Source organism: Engystomops pustulosus, chromosome 4 (assembly GCF_040894005.1).
Source record: "Engystomops pustulosus chromosome 4, aEngPut4.maternal, whole genome shotgun sequence".
Lineage (NCBI taxonomy): Eukaryota > Metazoa > Chordata > Amphibia > Anura > Leptodactylidae > Engystomops > Engystomops pustulosus.
Genome location: NC_092414.1, coordinates 189,543,097 through 189,558,956, shown reverse-complemented (window position 1 = coordinate 189,558,956; position 15,860 = coordinate 189,543,097). Strand labels below are relative to the sequence as shown.

Here is a 15,860-nt window from a genome sequence, read left to right as displayed (position 1 = left end):
CTCAGCTATATCTCGTTCAGCCCCAGTGGCCTACTGGATAAGGCACTGGCCTCCTAAGCCAGGGATTGTGGGTTCGAGTCCCATCTGGGGTGTTTGAGGCTGTTGATTACCAAAGCACACACACATGCTCTATTTTACTTCCAGATTTAAAGTGCTCAACCGTCTTCTTCATTTCTTAATTGTCCCATATGCTTGTTCAAAAGATCTTGGGAATTCTGATAGCACATTAAACATACAATGACAACTTTAAGTCCCAAGAATCGCCATGCATTTCCACTGCTTTGAAAGGGTCAGTCATTTCCGTTATACAGTCAAATCAAAATACACTCATTTACTATTCATTTATGCCGCAACACAAACACATTCACAGTGAACAACAATCCAGATACAGAAAAGTTTTCAACTGAATGATTAGCAAGCATAGCGACTTTTGATTTAATAAAACACGATGATATTCTTCTGTTAATTGGTACACATTTAGAGTTCAAAATTCTTAGTAAACGTATAACACCCTGAGAACATTTGGAATTTCAGTTTCAACAAAAAACCTGCTAGCAAAGTAGGGAGTATGACTTCATTTTATAAAAAAAATGGAAATGCATGACTTGAAGTATAATACTATAAGAGCCTCCTAACTTCAAACATTCCCATAGTTTACTGGTTTCGGAAACAGACGCAAAAAAGGCAAGCTTCCTGACACCGAGCAGAGCTCCAGTGGCGCAATCGGTCAGCACGCGGTACTTATAAAGCAGTAACTGTTGAGCAATGCCGAGGTTGTGAGTTCGAGCCTCACCTGGAGCATTGTTTTCCTCTTTTCATCCATTTTTGTCAATTGCCAAAGAAAGTCTCTCATGGTTCACAATCGCATCAAAACATGATCATTGGGGAAACGTGCCTAGTTCTTTTGCTTTCATGTCTTCTGGCTTCTGCACCCATGTTTTTCAGATAGTTTGCAGTTTGCAAACAAGAACATTTCTTAGAAATCAAATTGTAGTAACTGATTTGTTTGGAAAAGAAAAAAAAACTAAGTGCTCAGCTATATCTCGTTCAGCCCCAGTGGCCTACTGGATAAGGCACTGGCCTCCTAAGCCAGGGATTGTGGGTTCGAGTCCCATCTGGGGTGTTTGAGGCTGTTGATTACCAAAGCACACACACATGCTCTATTTTACTTCCAGATTTAAAGTGCTCAACCGTCTTCTTCATTTCTTAATGGTCCCATATGCTTGTTCAAAAAAATCTTGGGAATTCTGATAGCACATTAAACATACAATGACAACTTTAAGTCCCAAGAATCGCCATGCATTTCCACTGCTTTGAAAGGGTCAGTCATTTCCGTTATACAGTCAAATCAAAATACACTCATTTACTATTCATTTATGCCGCAACACAAACACATTCACAGTGAACAACAATCCAGATACAGAAAAGTTTTCAACTGAATGATTAGCAAACATAGCGACTTTTGATTTAATAAAACACGATGATATTCTTCTGTTAATTGGTACACATTTAGAGTTCAAAATTCTTAGTAAACGTATAACACCCTGAGAACATTTGGAATTTCAGTTTCAACAAAAAACCTGCTAGCAAAGTAGAGAGTATGACTTCATTTTATAAAAAAAATGGAAATGCATGACTTGAAGTATAATACTATAAGAGCCTCCTAACTTCAAACATTCCCATAGTTTACTGGTTTCGGAAACAGACGCAAAAAAGGCAAGCTTCCAGACACCAAGCAGAGCTCCAGTGGCGCAATCGGTCAGCACGCGGTACTTATAAAGCAGTAACTGTTGAGCAATGCCGAGGTTGTGAGTTCAAGCCTCACCTGGAGCATTGTTTTCCTCTTTTCATCCATTTTTGTCAATTGCCAAAGAAAGTCTCTCATGGTTCACCATCGCATCAAAACATGATCATTGGGGAAACGTGCCTAGTTCTTTTGCTTTCATGTCTTCTGGCTTCTGCACCCATGTTTTTCAGATAGTTTGCAGTTTGCAAACAAGAACATTTCTTAGAAATCAAATTGTAGTAACTGATTTGTTTGGAAAAGAAAAAAAAACTAAGTGCTCAGCTATATCTCGTTCAGCCCCAGTGGCCTACTGGATAAGGCACTGGCCTCCTAAACCAGGGATTGTGGGTTCGAGTCCCATCTGGGGTGTTTGAGGCTGTTGATTACCAAAGCACACACACATGCTCTATTTTACTTCCAGATTTAAAGTGCTCAACCGTCTTCTTCATTTCTTAATGGTCCCATATGCTTGTTCAAAAGATCTTGGGAATTCTGATAGCACATTAAACATACAATGACAACTTTAAGTCCCAAGAATCGCCATGCATTTCCACTGCTTTGAAAGGGTCAGTCATTTCCGTTATACAGTCAAATCAAAATACACTCATTTACTATTCATTTATGCCGCAACACAAACACATTCACAGTGAACAACAATCCAGATACAGAAAAGTTTTCAACTGAATGATTAGCAAGCATAGCGACTTTTGATTTAATAAAACACGATGATATTCTTCTGTTAATTGGTACACATTTAGAGTTCAAAATTCTTAGTAAACGTATAACACCCTGAGAACATTTGGAATTTCAGTTTCAACAAAAAACCTGCTAGCAAAGTAGAGAGTATGACTTCATTTTATTAAAAAAATGGAAATGCATGACTTGAAGTATAATACTATAAGAGCCTCCTAACTTCAAACATTCCCATAGTTTACTGGTTTCGGAAACAGACGCAAAAAAGGCAAGCTTCCAGACACCAAGCAGAGCTCCAGTGGCGCAATCGGTTAGCGCGCGGTACTTATAAAGCAGTAACTGATGAGCAATGCCGAGGTTGTGAGTTCGAGCCTCACCTGGAGCATTGTTTTCCTCTTTTCATCCATTTTTGTCAATTGCCAAAGAAAGTCTCTCATGGTTCACCATCGCATCAAAACATGATCATTGGGAAAAGTGCCTAGTTCTTTTGCTTTCATGTCTTCTGGCTTCTGCACCCATGTTTTTCAGATAGTTTGCAGTTTGCAAACAAGAACATTTCTTAGAAATCAAATTGTAGTAACTGATTTGTTTGGAAAAGAAAAAAAAACTAAGTGCTCAGCTATAATTCGTTCAGCCCCAGTGGCCTAATGGATAAGGCACTGGCCTCCTAAGCCAGGGATTGTGGGTTCGAGTCCCATCTGGGGTGTTTGAGGCTGTTGATTACCAAAGCACACACACATGCTCTATTTTACTTCCAGATTTAAAGTGCTCAACCGTCTTCTTCATTTCTTAATGGTCCCATTTGCTTGTTCAAAAGATCTTGGGAATTCTGATAGCACATTAAACATACAATGACAACTTTAAGTCCCAAGAATCGCCATGCATTTCCACTGCTTTGAAAGGGTCAGTCATTTCCGTTATACAGTCAAATCAAAATACACTCATTTACTATTCATTTATGCCGCAACACAAACACATTCACAGTGAACAACAATCCAGATACAGAAAAGTTTTCAACTGAATGATTAGCAAGCATAGCGACTTTTGATTTAATAAAACACGATGATATTCTTCTGTTAATTGGTACACATTTAGAGTTCAAAATTCTTAGTAAACGTATAACACCATGAGAACATTTGGAATTTCAGTTTCAACAAAAAACCTGCTAGCAAAGTAGAGAGTATGACTTCATTTTATAAAAAAAATGGAAATGCATGACTTGAAATATAATACTATAAGAGCCTCCTAACTTCAAACATTCCCATAGTTTACTGGTTTCGGAAACAGACGCAAAAAAGGCAAGCTTCCAGACACCAAGCAGAGCTCCAGTGGCGCAATCGGTCAGCGCGCGGTACTTATAAAGCAGTAACTCTTGAGCAATGCCGAGGTTGTGAGTTCAAGCCTCACCTGGAGCATTGTTTTCCTCTTTTCATCCATTTTTGTCAATTGCCAAAGAAAGTCTCTCATGGTTCACCATCGCATCAAAACATGATCATTGGGGAAACGTGCCTAGTTCTTTTGCTTTCATGTCTTCTGGCTTCTGCACCCATGTTTTTCAGATAGTTTGCAGTTTGCAAACAAGAACATTTCTTAGAAATCAAATTGTAGTAACTGATTTGTTTGGAAAAGAAAAAAAAACTAAGTGCTCAGCTATATCTCGTTCAGCCACAGTGGCCTAATGGATAAGGCACTGGCCTCCTAAGCCAGGGATTGTGGGTTTGAGTCCCATCTGGGGTGTTTGAGGCTGTTGATTACCAAAGCACACACACATGCTCTATTTTACTTCCAGATTTAAAGTGCTCAACCATCTTCTTCATTTCTTAATGGTCCCATATGCTTGTTCAAAAGATCTTGGGAATTCTGATAGCACATTAAACATACAATGACAACTTTAAGTCCCAAGAATCGCCATGCATTTCCACTGCTTTGAAAGGGTCAGTCATTTCCGTTATACAGTCAAATCAAAATACACTCATTTACTATTCATTTATGCCGCAACACAAACACATTCACAGTGAACAACAATCCAGATACAGAAAAGTTTTCAACTGAATGATTAGCAAGCATAGCGACTTTTGATTTAATAAAACACGATGATATTCTTCTGTTAATTGGTACACATTTAGAGTTCAAAATTCTTAGTAAACGTATAACACCATGAGAACATTTGGAATTTCAGTTTCAACAAAAAACCTGCTAGCAAAGTAGAGAGTATGACTTCATTTTATAAAAAAAATGGAAATGCATGACTTGAAGTATAATACTATAAGAGCCTCCTAACTTCAAACATTCCCATAGTTTACTGGTTTCGGAAACAGACGCAAAAAAGGCAAGCTTCCAGACACCAAGCAGAGCTCCAGTGGCGCAATCGGTCAGCGCGCGGTACTTATAAAGCAGTAACTGTTGAGCAATGCCGAGGTTGTGAGTTCGAGCCTCACCTGGAGTATTGTTTTCCTCTTTTCATCCATTTTTGTCAATTGCCAAAGAAAGTCTCTCATGGTTCACCATCGCATCAAAACATGATCATTGGGGAAACGTGCCTAGTTCTTTTGCTTTCATGTCTTCTGGCTTCTGCACCCATGTTTTTCAGATAGTTTGCAGTTTGCAAACAAGAACATTTCTTAGAAATCAAATTGTAGTAACTGATTTGTTTGGAAAAGAAAAAAAACCTAAGTGCTCAGCTATATCTCGTTCAGCCCCAGTGGCCTAATGGATAAGGCACTGGCCTCCTAAGCCAGGGATTGTGGGTTCGAGTCCCATCTGGGGTGTTTGAGGCTGTTGATTACCAAAGCACACACACATGCTCTATTTTACTTCCAGATTTAAAGTGCTCAACCGTCTTCTTCATTTCTTAATGGTCCCATATGCTTGTTCAAAAGATCTTGGGAATTCTGATAGCACGTTAAACATACAATGACAACTTTAAGTCCCAAGAATCGCCATGCATTTCCACTGCTTTGAAAGGGTCAGTCATTTCCGTTATACAGTCAAATCAAAATACACTCATTTACTATTCATTTATGCCGCAACACAAACACATTCACAGTGAACAACAATCCAGATACAGAAAAGTTTTCAACTGAATGATTAGCAAGCATAGCGACTTTTGATTTAATAAAACACGATGATATTCTTCTGTTAATTGGTACACATTTAGAGTTCAAAATTCTTAGTAAACGTATAACACCATGAGAACATTTGGAATTTCAGTTTCAACAAAAAACCTGCTAGCAAAGTAGAGAGTATGACTTCATTTTATTAAAAAAATGGAAATGCATGACTTGAAGTATAATACTATAAGAGCCTCCTAACTTCAAACATTCCCATAGTTTACTGGTTTCGGAAACAGACGCAAAAAAGGCAAGCTTCCAGACACCAAGCAGAGCTCCAGTGGCGCAATCGGTCAGCGCGCGGTACTTATAAAGCAGTAACTGTTGAGCAATGCCGAGGTTGTGAGTTCGAGCCTCACCTGGAGCATTGTTTTCCTCTTTTCATCCATTTTTGTCAATTGCCAAAGAAAGTCTCTCATGGTTCACCATCGCATCAAAACATGATCATTGGGGAAACGTGCCTAGTTCTTTTGCTTTCATGTCTTCTGGCTTCTGCACCCATGTTTTTCAGATAGTTTGCAGTTTGCAAACAAGAACATTTCTTAGAAATCAAATTGTAGTAACTGATTTGTTTGGAAAAGAAAAAAAAACTAAGTGCTCAGCTATAACTCGTTCAGCCCCAGTGGCCTAATGGATAAGGCACTGGCCTCCTAAGCCAGGGATTGTGGGTTCAAGTCCCATCTGGGGTGTTTGAGGCTGTTGATTACCAAAGCACACACACATGCTCTATTTTACTTCCAGATTTAAAGTGCTCAACCGTCTTCTTCTTTTCTTAATGGTCCCATATGCTTGTTTAAAAGATCTTGGGAATTCTGATAGCACATTAAACATACAATGAAAACTTTAAGTCCCAAGAATCGCCATGCATTTCCACTGCTTTGAAAGGGTCAGTCATTTCCGTTATACAGTCAAATCAAAATACACTCATTTACTATTCATTTATGCCGCAACACAAACACATTCACAGTGAACAACAATCCAGATACAGAAAAGTTTTCAACTGAATGATTAGCAAGCATAGCGACTTTTGATTTAATAAAACACGATGATATTCTTCTGTTAATTGGTACACATTTAGAGTTCAAAATTCTTAGTAAACGTATAACACCACGAGAACATTTGGAATTTCAGTTTCAACAAAAAACCTGCTAGCAAAGTAGAGAGTATGACTTCATTTTATTAAAAAAATGGAAATGCATGACTTGAAGTATAATACTATAAGAGCCTCCTAACTTCAAACATTCCCATAGTTTACTGGTTTCGGAAACAGACGCAAAAAAGGCAAGCTTCCAGACACCAAGCAGAGCTCCAGTGGCGCAATCGGTCAGCGCGCGGTACTTATAAAGCAGTAACTGTTGAGCAATGCCGAGGTTGTGAGTTCGAGCCTCACCTGGAGCATTGTTTTCCTCTTTTCATCCATTTTTGTCAATTGCCAAAGAAAGTCTCTCATGGTTCACCATCGCATCAAAACATGATCATTGGGGAAACGTGCCTAGTTCTTTTGCTTTCATGTCTTCTGGCTTCTGCACCCATGTTTTTCAGATAGTTTGCAGTTTGCAAACAAGAACATTTCTTAGAAATCAAATTGTAGTAACTGATTTGTTTGGAAAAGAAAAAAAAACTAAGTGCTCAGCTATATAAGAGGAGCAGACTGGACAAACTGATTAGGAAAGCCAGTTCTGTCCTGGGGGGTCCTCTTGACACAGTGCAGGTGGTAGCTGAGAGGAGGACACTGTGTAAGTTGAAGTCTATTCTGGAGAATAGCTCCCATTCCTTGCATGAGACTGTGGTGGCATTGGGGAGCACATTCAGTGACCGACTGCTTCACCCCAAGTGTGAGAGGGAGCGTTATCGTAAGTCATTCCTCCCCGCTGCCATCAGGCTGTTCAACAAACAAGGCCCAAACAGAAGTAACCTGCGCCCCCCACCTAACCAGTCCATGCAGATCCCATCCACAAACTAAACATCAAACTGGCTCTTTTTTGTCTTTTTATCCCCCTTTTCTTTTTGTTCATTTATCCCTAATATTATTGTTGTCATATTTTGTACTTTGTACTTCACTCTCTGTACCCTCTCTGCTGCTGTAACGCTGTGAATTTCCCCACTGTGGGACTAATAAAGGATTATCTTATCTTATCTTATCTTATCTTATATCTCGTTCAGCCCCAGTGGCCTAATGGATAAGGCACTGGCCTCCTAAGCCAGGGATTGTGGGTTCGGGTCCCATCTGGGGTGTTTGAGGCTGTTGATTACCAAAGCACACACACATGCTCTATTTTACTTCCAGATTTAAAGTGCTCAACCATCTTCTTCATTTCTTAATGGTCCCATATGCTTGTTCAAAAGATCTTGGGAATTCTGATAGCACATTAAGCATACAATGACAACTTTAAGTCCCAAGAATCGCCATGCATTTCCACTGCTTTGAAAGGGTCAGTCATTTCCGTTATACAGTCAAATCAAAATACACTCATTTACTATTCATTTATGCCGCAACACAAACACATTCACAGTGAACAACAATCCAGATACAGAAAAGTTTTCAACTGAATGATTAGCAAGCATAGCGACTTTTGATTTAATAAAACACGATGATATTCTTCTGTTAATTGGTACACATTTAGAGTTCAAAATTCTTAGTAAACGTATAACACCATGAGAACATTTGGAATTTCAGTTTCAACAAAAAACCTGCTAGCAAAGTAGAGAGTATGACTTCATTTTATAAAAAAAATGGAAATGCATGACTTGAAGTATAATACTATAAGAGCCTCCTAACTTCAAACATTCCCATAGTTTACTGGTTTCGGAAACAGACGCAAAAAAGGCAAGCTTCCAGACACCAAGCAGAGCTCCAGTGGCGCAATCGGTCAGCGCGCGGTACTTATAAAGCAGTAACTGTTGAGCAATGCCGAGGTTGTGAGTTCGAGCCTCACCTGGAGCATTGTTTTCCTCTTTTCATCCATTTTTGTCAATTGCCAAAGAAAGTCTCTCATGGTTCACCATCGCATCAAAACATGATCATTGGGGAAACGTGCCTAGTTCTTTTGCTTTCATGTCTTCTGGCTTCTGCACCCATGTTTTTCAGATAGTTTGCAGTTTGCAAACAAGAACATTTCTTAGAAATCAAATTGTAGTAACTGATTTGTTTGGAAAAGAAAAAAAAACTAAGTGCTCAGCTATAACTCGTTCAGCCCCAGTGGCCAAATGGATAAGGCACTGGCCTCCTAAGCCAGGGATTGTGGGTTCGAGTCCCATCTGGGGTGTTTGAGGCTGTTGATTACCAAAGCACACACACATGCTCTATTTTACTTCCAGATTTAAAGTGCTCAACCATCTTCTTCATTTCTTAATGGTCTCATATGCTTGTTCAAAAGATCTTGGGAATTCTGATAGCACATTAAACATACAATGAAAACTTTAAGTCCCAAGAATCGCCATGCATTTCCACTGCTTTGAAAGGGTCAGTCATTTCCGTTATACAGTCAAATCAAAATACACTCATTTACTATTCATTTATGCCGCAACACAAACACATTCACAGTGAACAACAATCCAGATACAGAAAAGTTTTCAACTGAATGATTAGCAAGCATTGCGACTTTTGATTTAATAAAACACGATGATATTCTTCTGTTAATTGGTACACATTTAGAGTTCAAAATTCTTAGTAAACGTATAACACCATGAGAACATTTGGAATTTCAGTTTCAACAAAAAACCTGCTAGCAAAGTAGAGAGTATGACTTCATTTTATAAAAAAAATGGAAATGCATGACTTGAAGTATAATACTATAAGAGCCTCCTAACTTCCAACATTCCCATAGTTTACTGGTTTCGGAAACAGACGCAAAAAAGGCAAGCTTCCTGACACCAAGCAGAGCTCCAGTGGCGCAATCGGTCAGCGCGCGGTACTTATAAAGCAGTAATTGTTGAGCAATGCCGAGGTTGTGAGTTCGAGCCTCACCTGGAGCATTGTTTTCCTCTTTTCATCCATTTTTGTCAATTGCCAAAGAAAGTCTCTCATGGTTCACCATCGCATCAAAACATGATCATTGGGGAAACGTGCCTAGTTCTTTTGCTTTCATGTCTTCTGGCTTCTGCACCCATGTTTTTCAGATAGTTTGCAGTTTGCAAACAAGAACATTTCTTAGAAATCAAATTGTAGTAACTGATTTGTTTGGAAAAGAAAAAAAAACTAAGTGCTCAGCTATATCTTGTTCAGCCCCAGTGGCCTAATGGATAAGGCACTGGCCTCCTAAGCCAGGGATTGTGGGTTCGAGTCCCATCTGGGGTGTTTGAGGCTGTTGATTACCAAAGCACACACACATGCTCTATTTTACTTCCAGATTTAAAGTGCTCAACCGTCTTCTTCATTTCTTAATGGTCCCATATGCTTGTTCAAAAGATCTTGGGAATTCTGATAGCACATTAAACATACAATGAAAACTTTAAGTCCCAAGAATCGCCATGCATTTCCACTGCTTTGAAAGGGTCAGTCATTTCCGTTATACAGTCAAATCAAAATACACTCATTTACTATTCATTTATGCCGCAACACAAACACATTCACAGTGAACAACAATCCAGATACAGAAAAGTTTTCAACTGAATGATTAGCAAGCATAGCGACTTTTGATTTAATAAAACACGATGATATTCTTCTGTTAATTGGTACACATTTAGAGTTCAAAATTCTTAGTAAACGTATAACACCATGAGAACATTTGGAATTTCAGTTTCAACAAAAAACCTGCTAGCAAAGTAGAGAGTATGACTTCATTTTATAAAAAAAAATGGAAATGCATGACTTGAAGTATAATACTATAAGAGCCTCCTAACTTCAAACATTCCCATAGTTTACTGGTTTCGGAAACAGACGCAAAAAAGGCAAGCTTCCAGACACCAAGCAGAGCTCCAGTGGCGCAATCGGTCAGCGCGCGGTACTTATAAAGCAGTAACTGTTGAGCAATGCCGAGGTTGTGAGTTCGAGCCTCACCTGGAGCATTGTTTTCCTCTTTTCATCCATTTTTGTCAATTGCCAAAGAAAGTCTCTCATGGTTCACCATCGCATCAAAACATGATCATTGGGGAAACGTGCCTAGTTCTTTTGCTTTCATGTCTTCTGGCTTCTGCACCCATGTTTTTCAGATAGTTTGCAGTTTGCAAACAAGAACATTTCTTAGAAATCAAATTATAGTAACTGATTTGTTTGGAAAAGAAAAAAAAACTAAGTGCTCAGCTATATCTTGTTCAGCCCCAGTGGCCTAATGGATAAGGCACTGGCCTCCTAAGCCAGGGATTGTGGGTTCGAGTCCCATCTGGGGTGTTTGAGGCTGTTGATTACCAAAGCACACACACATGCTCTATTTTACTTCCAGATTTAAAGTGCTCAACCGTCTTCTTCATTTCTTAATGGTCCCATATGCTTGTTCAAAAGATCTTGGGAATTCTGATAGCACATTAAACATACAATGAAAACTTTAAGTCCCAAGAATCGCCATGCATTTCCACTGCTTTGAAAGGGTCAGTCATTTCCGTTATACAGTCAAATCAAAATACACTCATTTACTATTCATTTATGCCGCAACACAAACACATTCACAGTGAACAACAATCCAGATACAGAAAAGTTTTCAACTGAATGATTAGCAAGCATAGCGACTTTTGATTTAATAAAACACGATGATATTCTTCTGTTAATTGGTACACATTTAGAGTTCAAAATTCTTAGTAAACGTATAACACCATGAGAACATTTGGAATTTCAGTTTCAACAAAAAACCTGCTAGCAAAGTAGAGAGTATGACTTCATTTTATAAAAAAATGGAAATGCATGACTTGAAGTATAATACTATAAGAGCCTCCTAACTTCAAACATTCCCATAGTTTACTGGTTTCGGAAACAAACGCAAAAAAGGCAAGCTTACAGACACCAAGCAGAGCTCCAGTGGCGCAATCGGTCAGCGCGCGGTACTTATAAAGCAGTAACTGTTGAGCAATGCCGAGGTTGTGAGTTCGAGCCTCACCTGGAGCATTGTTTTCCTCTTTTCATCCATTTTTGTCAATTGCCAAAGAAAGTCTCTCATGGTTCACCATCGCATCAAAACATGATCATTGGGGAAACGCGCCTAGTTCTTTTGCTTTCATGTCTTCTGGCTTCTGCACCCATGTTTTTCAGACAGTTTGCAGTTTGCAAACAAGAACATTTCTTAGAAATCAAATTGTAGTAACTGATTTGTTTGGAAAAGAAAAAAAATCTAAGTGCTCAGCTATATCTCGTTCAGCCCAGTGGCCTAATGGATAAGGCACTGGCCTCCTAAGCCAGGGATTGTGGGTTCGAGTCCCATCTGGGGTGTTTGATGCTGTTGATTACCAAAGCACACACACATGCTCTATTTTACTTCCAGATTTAAAGTGCTCAACCATCTTCTTCATTTCTTAATGGTCCCATATGCTTGTTCAAAAGATCTTGGGAATTCTGATAGCACATTAAACATACAATGACAACTTTAAGTCCCAAGAATCGCCATGCATTTCCACTGCTTTGAAAGGGTCAGTCATTTCCGTTATACAGTCAAATCAAAATACACTCATTTACTATTCATTTATGCCGCAACACAAACACATTCACAGTGAACAACAATCCAGATACAGAAAAGTTTTCAACTGAATGATTAGCAAGCATAGCGACTTTTGATTTAATAAAACACGATGATATTCTTCTGTTAATTGGTACACATTTAGAGTTCAAAATTCTTAGTAAACGTATAACACCATGAGAACATTTGGAATTTCAGTTTCAACAAAAAACCTGCTAGCAAAGTAGAGAGTATGACTTCATTTTATAAAAAAAATGGAAATGCATGACTTGAAGTATAATACTATAAGAGCCTCCTAACTTCAAACATTCCCATAGTTTACTGGTTTCGGAAACAGACGCAAAAAAGGCAAGCTTCCCGGCACCAAGCAGAGCTCCAGTGGCGCAATCGGTCAGCGCGCGGTACTTATAAAGCAGTAACTGTTGAGCAATGCCGAGGTTGTGAGTTCGAGCCTCACCTGGAGCATTGTTTTCCTCTTTTCATCCATTTTTGTCAATTGCCAAAGAAAGTCTCTCATGGTTCACCATCGCATCAAAACATGATCATTGGGGAAACGTGCCTAGTTCTTTTGCTTTCATGTCTTCTGGCTTCTGCACCCATGTTTTTCAGATAGCTTGCAGTTTGCAAACAAGAACATTTCTTAGAAATCAAATTGTAGTAACTGATTTGTTTGGAAAAGAAAAAAAAACTAAGTGCTCAGCTATATCTTGTTCAGCCCCAGTGGCCTAATGGATAAGGCACTGGCCTCCTAAGCCAGGGATTGTGGGTTCGAGTCCCATCTGGGGTGTTTGAGGCTGTTGATTACCAAAGCACACACACATGCTCTATTTTACTTCCAGATTTAAAGTGCTCAACCGTCTTCTTCATTTCTTAATGGTCCCATATGCTTGTTCAAAAGATCTTGGGAATTCTGATAGCACATTAAACATACAATGAAAACTTTTAGTCCCAAGAATCGCCATGCATTTCCACTGCTTTGAAAGGGTCAGTCATTTCCGTTATACAGTCAAATCAAAATACACTCATTTACTATTCATTTATGCCGCAACACAAACACATTCACAGTGAACAACAATCCAGATACAGAAAAGTTTTCAACTGAATGATTAGCAAGCATAGCGACTTTTGATTTAATAAAACACGATGATATTCTTCTGTTAATTGGTACACATTTAGAGTTCAAAATTCTTAGTAAACGTATAACACCATGAGAACATTTGGAATTTCAGTTTCAACAAAAAACCTGCTAGCAAAGTAGAGAGTATGACTTCATTTTATAAAAAAATGGAAATGCATGACTTGAAGTATAATACTATAAGAGCCTCCTAACTTCAAACATTCCCATAGTTTACTGGTTTCGGAAACAAACGCAAAAAAGGCAAGCTTACAGACACCAAGCAGAGCTCCAGTGGCGCAATCGGTCAGCGCGCGGTACTTATAAAGCAGTAACTGTTGAGCAATGCCGAGGTTGTGAGTTCGAGCCCCACGTGGAGCATTGTTTTCCTCTTTTCATCCATTTTTGTCAATTGCCAAAGAAAGTCTCTCATGGTTCACCATCGCATCAAAACATGATCATTGGGGAAACGTGCCTAGTTCTTTTGCTTTCATGTCTTCTGGCTTCTGCACCCATGTTTTTCAGACAGTTTGCAGTTTGCAAACAAGAACATTTCTTAGAAATCAAATTGTAGTAACTGATTTGTTTGGAAAAGAAAAAAAAACTAAGTGCTCAGCTATATCTCGTTCAGCCCAGTGGCCTAATGGATAAGGCACTGGCCTCCTAAGCCAGGGATTGTGGGTTCGAGTCCCATCTGGGGTGTTTGATGCTGTTGATTACCAAAGCACACACACATGCTCTATTTTACTTCCAGATTTAAAGTGCTCAACCATCTTCTTCATTTCTTAATGGTCCCATATGCTTGTTCAAAAGATCTTGGGAATTCTGATAGCACATTAAACATACAATGACAACTTTAAGTCCCAAGAATCGCCATGCATTTCCACTGCTTTGAAAGGGTCAGTCATTTCCGTTATACAGTCAAATCAAAATACACTCATTTACTATTCATTTATGCCGCAACACAAACACATTCACAGTGAACAACAATCCAGATACAGAAAAGTTTTCAACTGAATGATTAGCAAGCATAGCGACTTTTGATTTAATAAAACACGATGATATTCTTCTGTTAATTGGTACACATTTAGAGTTCAAAATTCTTAGTAAACGTATAACACCATGAGAACATTTGGAATTTCAGTTTCAACAAAAAACCTGCTAGCAAAGTAGAGAGTATGACTTCATTTTATAAAAAAATGGAAATGCATGACTTGAAGTATAATACTATAAGAGCCTCCTAACTTCAAACATTCCCATAGTTTACTGGTTTCGGAAACAGACGCAAAAAAGGCAAGCTTACAGACACCAAGCAGAGCTCCAGTGGCGCAATCGGTCAGCGCGCGGTACTTATAAAGCAGTAACTGTTGAGCAATGCCGAGGTTGTGAGTTCGAGCCTCACCTGGAGCATTGTTTTCCTCTATTCATCCATTTTTGTCAATTGCCAAAGAAAGTCTCTCATGGTTCACCATCGCATCAAAACATGATCATTGGGGAAACGTGCCTAGTTCTTTTGCTTTCATGTCTTCTGGCTTCTGCACCCATGTTTTTCAGACAGTTTGCAGTTTGCAAACAAGAACATTTCTTAGAAATCAAATTGTAGTAACTGATTTGTTTGGAAAAGAAAAAAAAACTAAGTGCTCAGCTATATCTCGTTCAGCCCAGTGGCCTAATGGATAAGGCACTGGCCTCCTAAGTCAGGGATTGTGGGTTCGAGTCCCATCTGGGGTGTTTGATGCTGTTGATTACCAAAGCACACACACATGCTCTATTTTACTTCCAGATTTAAAGTGCTCAACCATCTTCTTCATTTCTTAATGGTCCCATATGCTTGTTCAAAAGATCTTGGGAATTCTGATAGCACATTAAACATACAATGACAACTTTAAGTCCCAAGAATCGCCATGCATTTCCACTGCTTTGAAAGGGTCAGTCATTTCCGTTATACAGTCAAATCAAAATACACTCATTTACTATTCATTTATGCCGCAACACAAACACATTCACAGTGAACAACAATCCAGATACAGAAAAGTTTTCAACTGAATGATTAGCAAGCATAGCGACTTTTGATTTAATAAAACACGATGATATTCTTCTGTTAATTGGTACACATTTAGAGTTCAAAATTCTTAGTAAACGTATAACACCATGAGAACATTTGGAATTTCAGTTTCAACAAAAAACCTGCTAGCAAAGTAGAGAGTATGACTTCATTTTATAAAAAAAATGGAAATGCATGACTTGAAGTATAATACTATAAGAGCCTCCTAACTTCAAACATTCCCATAGTTTACTGGTTTCGGAAACAGACGCAAAAAAGGCAAGCTTCCAGACACCAAGCAGAGCTCCAGTGGCGCAATCGGTCAGCGCGCGGTACTTATAAAGCAGTAACTGTTGAGCAATGCCGAGGTTGTGAGTTCGAGCCTCACCTGGAGCATTGTTTTCCTCTTTTCATCCATTTTTGTCAATTGCCAAAGAAAGTCTCTCATGGTTCACCATCGCATCAAAACATGATCATTGGGGAAACGTGCCTAGTTCTTTTGCTTTCATGT

At 38.9% G+C, this 15,860-nt stretch overlaps 24 non-coding genes across 24 annotated transcripts; all 24 read left to right on the top strand.

Annotated features, from left to right (window-relative positions):
• Window positions 1-19: 19 nt before the first annotated feature.
• Window positions 20-92, top strand: TRNAR-CCU (transfer RNA arginine (anticodon CCU)). The gene has a single exon. It is a non-coding gene; the product is annotated as a tRNA-Arg (tRNA).
• Window positions 93-1,050: 958 nt separating this feature from the next.
• TRNAR-CCU (transfer RNA arginine (anticodon CCU)) lies at window positions 1,051-1,123 on the top strand. Its single transcript has one exon. It is a non-coding gene; the product is annotated as a tRNA-Arg (tRNA).
• Window positions 1,124-2,771: 1,648 nt separating this feature from the next.
• On the top strand, window positions 2,772-2,864 carry TRNAI-UAU (transfer RNA isoleucine (anticodon UAU)). The gene is given in 2 exon segments: window positions 2,772-2,809; window positions 2,829-2,864. It is a non-coding gene; the product is annotated as a tRNA-Ile (tRNA).
• Window positions 2,865-3,112: 248 nt separating this feature from the next.
• TRNAR-CCU (transfer RNA arginine (anticodon CCU)) lies at window positions 3,113-3,185 on the top strand. The gene has a single exon. It is a non-coding gene; the product is annotated as a tRNA-Arg (tRNA).
• Window positions 3,186-3,801: 616 nt separating this feature from the next.
• On the top strand, window positions 3,802-3,894 carry TRNAI-UAU (transfer RNA isoleucine (anticodon UAU)). The gene is given in 2 exon segments: window positions 3,802-3,839; window positions 3,859-3,894. It is a non-coding gene; the product is annotated as a tRNA-Ile (tRNA).
• Window positions 3,895-4,832: 938 nt separating this feature from the next.
• TRNAI-UAU (transfer RNA isoleucine (anticodon UAU)) lies at window positions 4,833-4,925 on the top strand. Its single transcript is given in 2 exon segments — window positions 4,833-4,870; window positions 4,890-4,925. It is a non-coding gene; the product is annotated as a tRNA-Ile (tRNA).
• Window positions 4,926-5,174: 249 nt separating this feature from the next.
• On the top strand, window positions 5,175-5,247 carry TRNAR-CCU (transfer RNA arginine (anticodon CCU)). The gene has a single exon. It is a non-coding gene; the product is annotated as a tRNA-Arg (tRNA).
• Window positions 5,248-5,863: 616 nt separating this feature from the next.
• Window positions 5,864-5,956, top strand: TRNAI-UAU (transfer RNA isoleucine (anticodon UAU)). The gene is given in 2 exon segments: window positions 5,864-5,901; window positions 5,921-5,956. It is a non-coding gene; the product is annotated as a tRNA-Ile (tRNA).
• A 249-nt stretch (window positions 5,957-6,205) lies between these two features.
• TRNAR-CCU (transfer RNA arginine (anticodon CCU)) lies at window positions 6,206-6,278 on the top strand. Its single transcript has one exon. It is a non-coding gene; the product is annotated as a tRNA-Arg (tRNA).
• Window positions 6,279-6,894: 616 nt separating this feature from the next.
• Window positions 6,895-6,987, top strand: TRNAI-UAU (transfer RNA isoleucine (anticodon UAU)). The gene is given in 2 exon segments: window positions 6,895-6,932; window positions 6,952-6,987. It is a non-coding gene; the product is annotated as a tRNA-Ile (tRNA).
• Window positions 6,988-7,751: 764 nt separating this feature from the next.
• On the top strand, window positions 7,752-7,824 carry TRNAR-CCU (transfer RNA arginine (anticodon CCU)). The gene has a single exon. It is a non-coding gene; the product is annotated as a tRNA-Arg (tRNA).
• A 616-nt stretch (window positions 7,825-8,440) lies between these two features.
• TRNAI-UAU (transfer RNA isoleucine (anticodon UAU)) lies at window positions 8,441-8,533 on the top strand. Its single transcript is given in 2 exon segments — window positions 8,441-8,478; window positions 8,498-8,533. It is a non-coding gene; the product is annotated as a tRNA-Ile (tRNA).
• A 249-nt stretch (window positions 8,534-8,782) lies between these two features.
• Window positions 8,783-8,855, top strand: TRNAR-CCU (transfer RNA arginine (anticodon CCU)). The gene has a single exon. It is a non-coding gene; the product is annotated as a tRNA-Arg (tRNA).
• Window positions 8,856-9,471: 616 nt separating this feature from the next.
• Window positions 9,472-9,564, top strand: TRNAI-UAU (transfer RNA isoleucine (anticodon UAU)). Its single transcript is given in 2 exon segments — window positions 9,472-9,509; window positions 9,529-9,564. It is a non-coding gene; the product is annotated as a tRNA-Ile (tRNA).
• Window positions 9,565-9,813: 249 nt separating this feature from the next.
• On the top strand, window positions 9,814-9,886 carry TRNAR-CCU (transfer RNA arginine (anticodon CCU)). The gene has a single exon. It is a non-coding gene; the product is annotated as a tRNA-Arg (tRNA).
• Window positions 9,887-10,503: 617 nt separating this feature from the next.
• TRNAI-UAU (transfer RNA isoleucine (anticodon UAU)) lies at window positions 10,504-10,596 on the top strand. Its single transcript is given in 2 exon segments — window positions 10,504-10,541; window positions 10,561-10,596. It is a non-coding gene; the product is annotated as a tRNA-Ile (tRNA).
• A 249-nt stretch (window positions 10,597-10,845) lies between these two features.
• TRNAR-CCU (transfer RNA arginine (anticodon CCU)) lies at window positions 10,846-10,918 on the top strand. Its single transcript has one exon. It is a non-coding gene; the product is annotated as a tRNA-Arg (tRNA).
• Window positions 10,919-11,533: 615 nt separating this feature from the next.
• Window positions 11,534-11,626, top strand: TRNAI-UAU (transfer RNA isoleucine (anticodon UAU)). The gene is given in 2 exon segments: window positions 11,534-11,571; window positions 11,591-11,626. It is a non-coding gene; the product is annotated as a tRNA-Ile (tRNA).
• A 248-nt stretch (window positions 11,627-11,874) lies between these two features.
• TRNAR-CCU (transfer RNA arginine (anticodon CCU)) lies at window positions 11,875-11,947 on the top strand. The gene has a single exon. It is a non-coding gene; the product is annotated as a tRNA-Arg (tRNA).
• Window positions 11,948-12,563: 616 nt separating this feature from the next.
• On the top strand, window positions 12,564-12,656 carry TRNAI-UAU (transfer RNA isoleucine (anticodon UAU)). The gene is given in 2 exon segments: window positions 12,564-12,601; window positions 12,621-12,656. It is a non-coding gene; the product is annotated as a tRNA-Ile (tRNA).
• A 249-nt stretch (window positions 12,657-12,905) lies between these two features.
• On the top strand, window positions 12,906-12,978 carry TRNAR-CCU (transfer RNA arginine (anticodon CCU)). Its single transcript has one exon. It is a non-coding gene; the product is annotated as a tRNA-Arg (tRNA).
• Window positions 12,979-13,934: 956 nt separating this feature from the next.
• Window positions 13,935-14,007, top strand: TRNAR-CCU (transfer RNA arginine (anticodon CCU)). The gene has a single exon. It is a non-coding gene; the product is annotated as a tRNA-Arg (tRNA).
• Window positions 14,008-14,622: 615 nt separating this feature from the next.
• On the top strand, window positions 14,623-14,715 carry TRNAI-UAU (transfer RNA isoleucine (anticodon UAU)). The gene is given in 2 exon segments: window positions 14,623-14,660; window positions 14,680-14,715. It is a non-coding gene; the product is annotated as a tRNA-Ile (tRNA).
• A 937-nt stretch (window positions 14,716-15,652) lies between these two features.
• On the top strand, window positions 15,653-15,745 carry TRNAI-UAU (transfer RNA isoleucine (anticodon UAU)). The gene is given in 2 exon segments: window positions 15,653-15,690; window positions 15,710-15,745. It is a non-coding gene; the product is annotated as a tRNA-Ile (tRNA).
• Window positions 15,746-15,860: the final 115 nt, after the last annotated feature.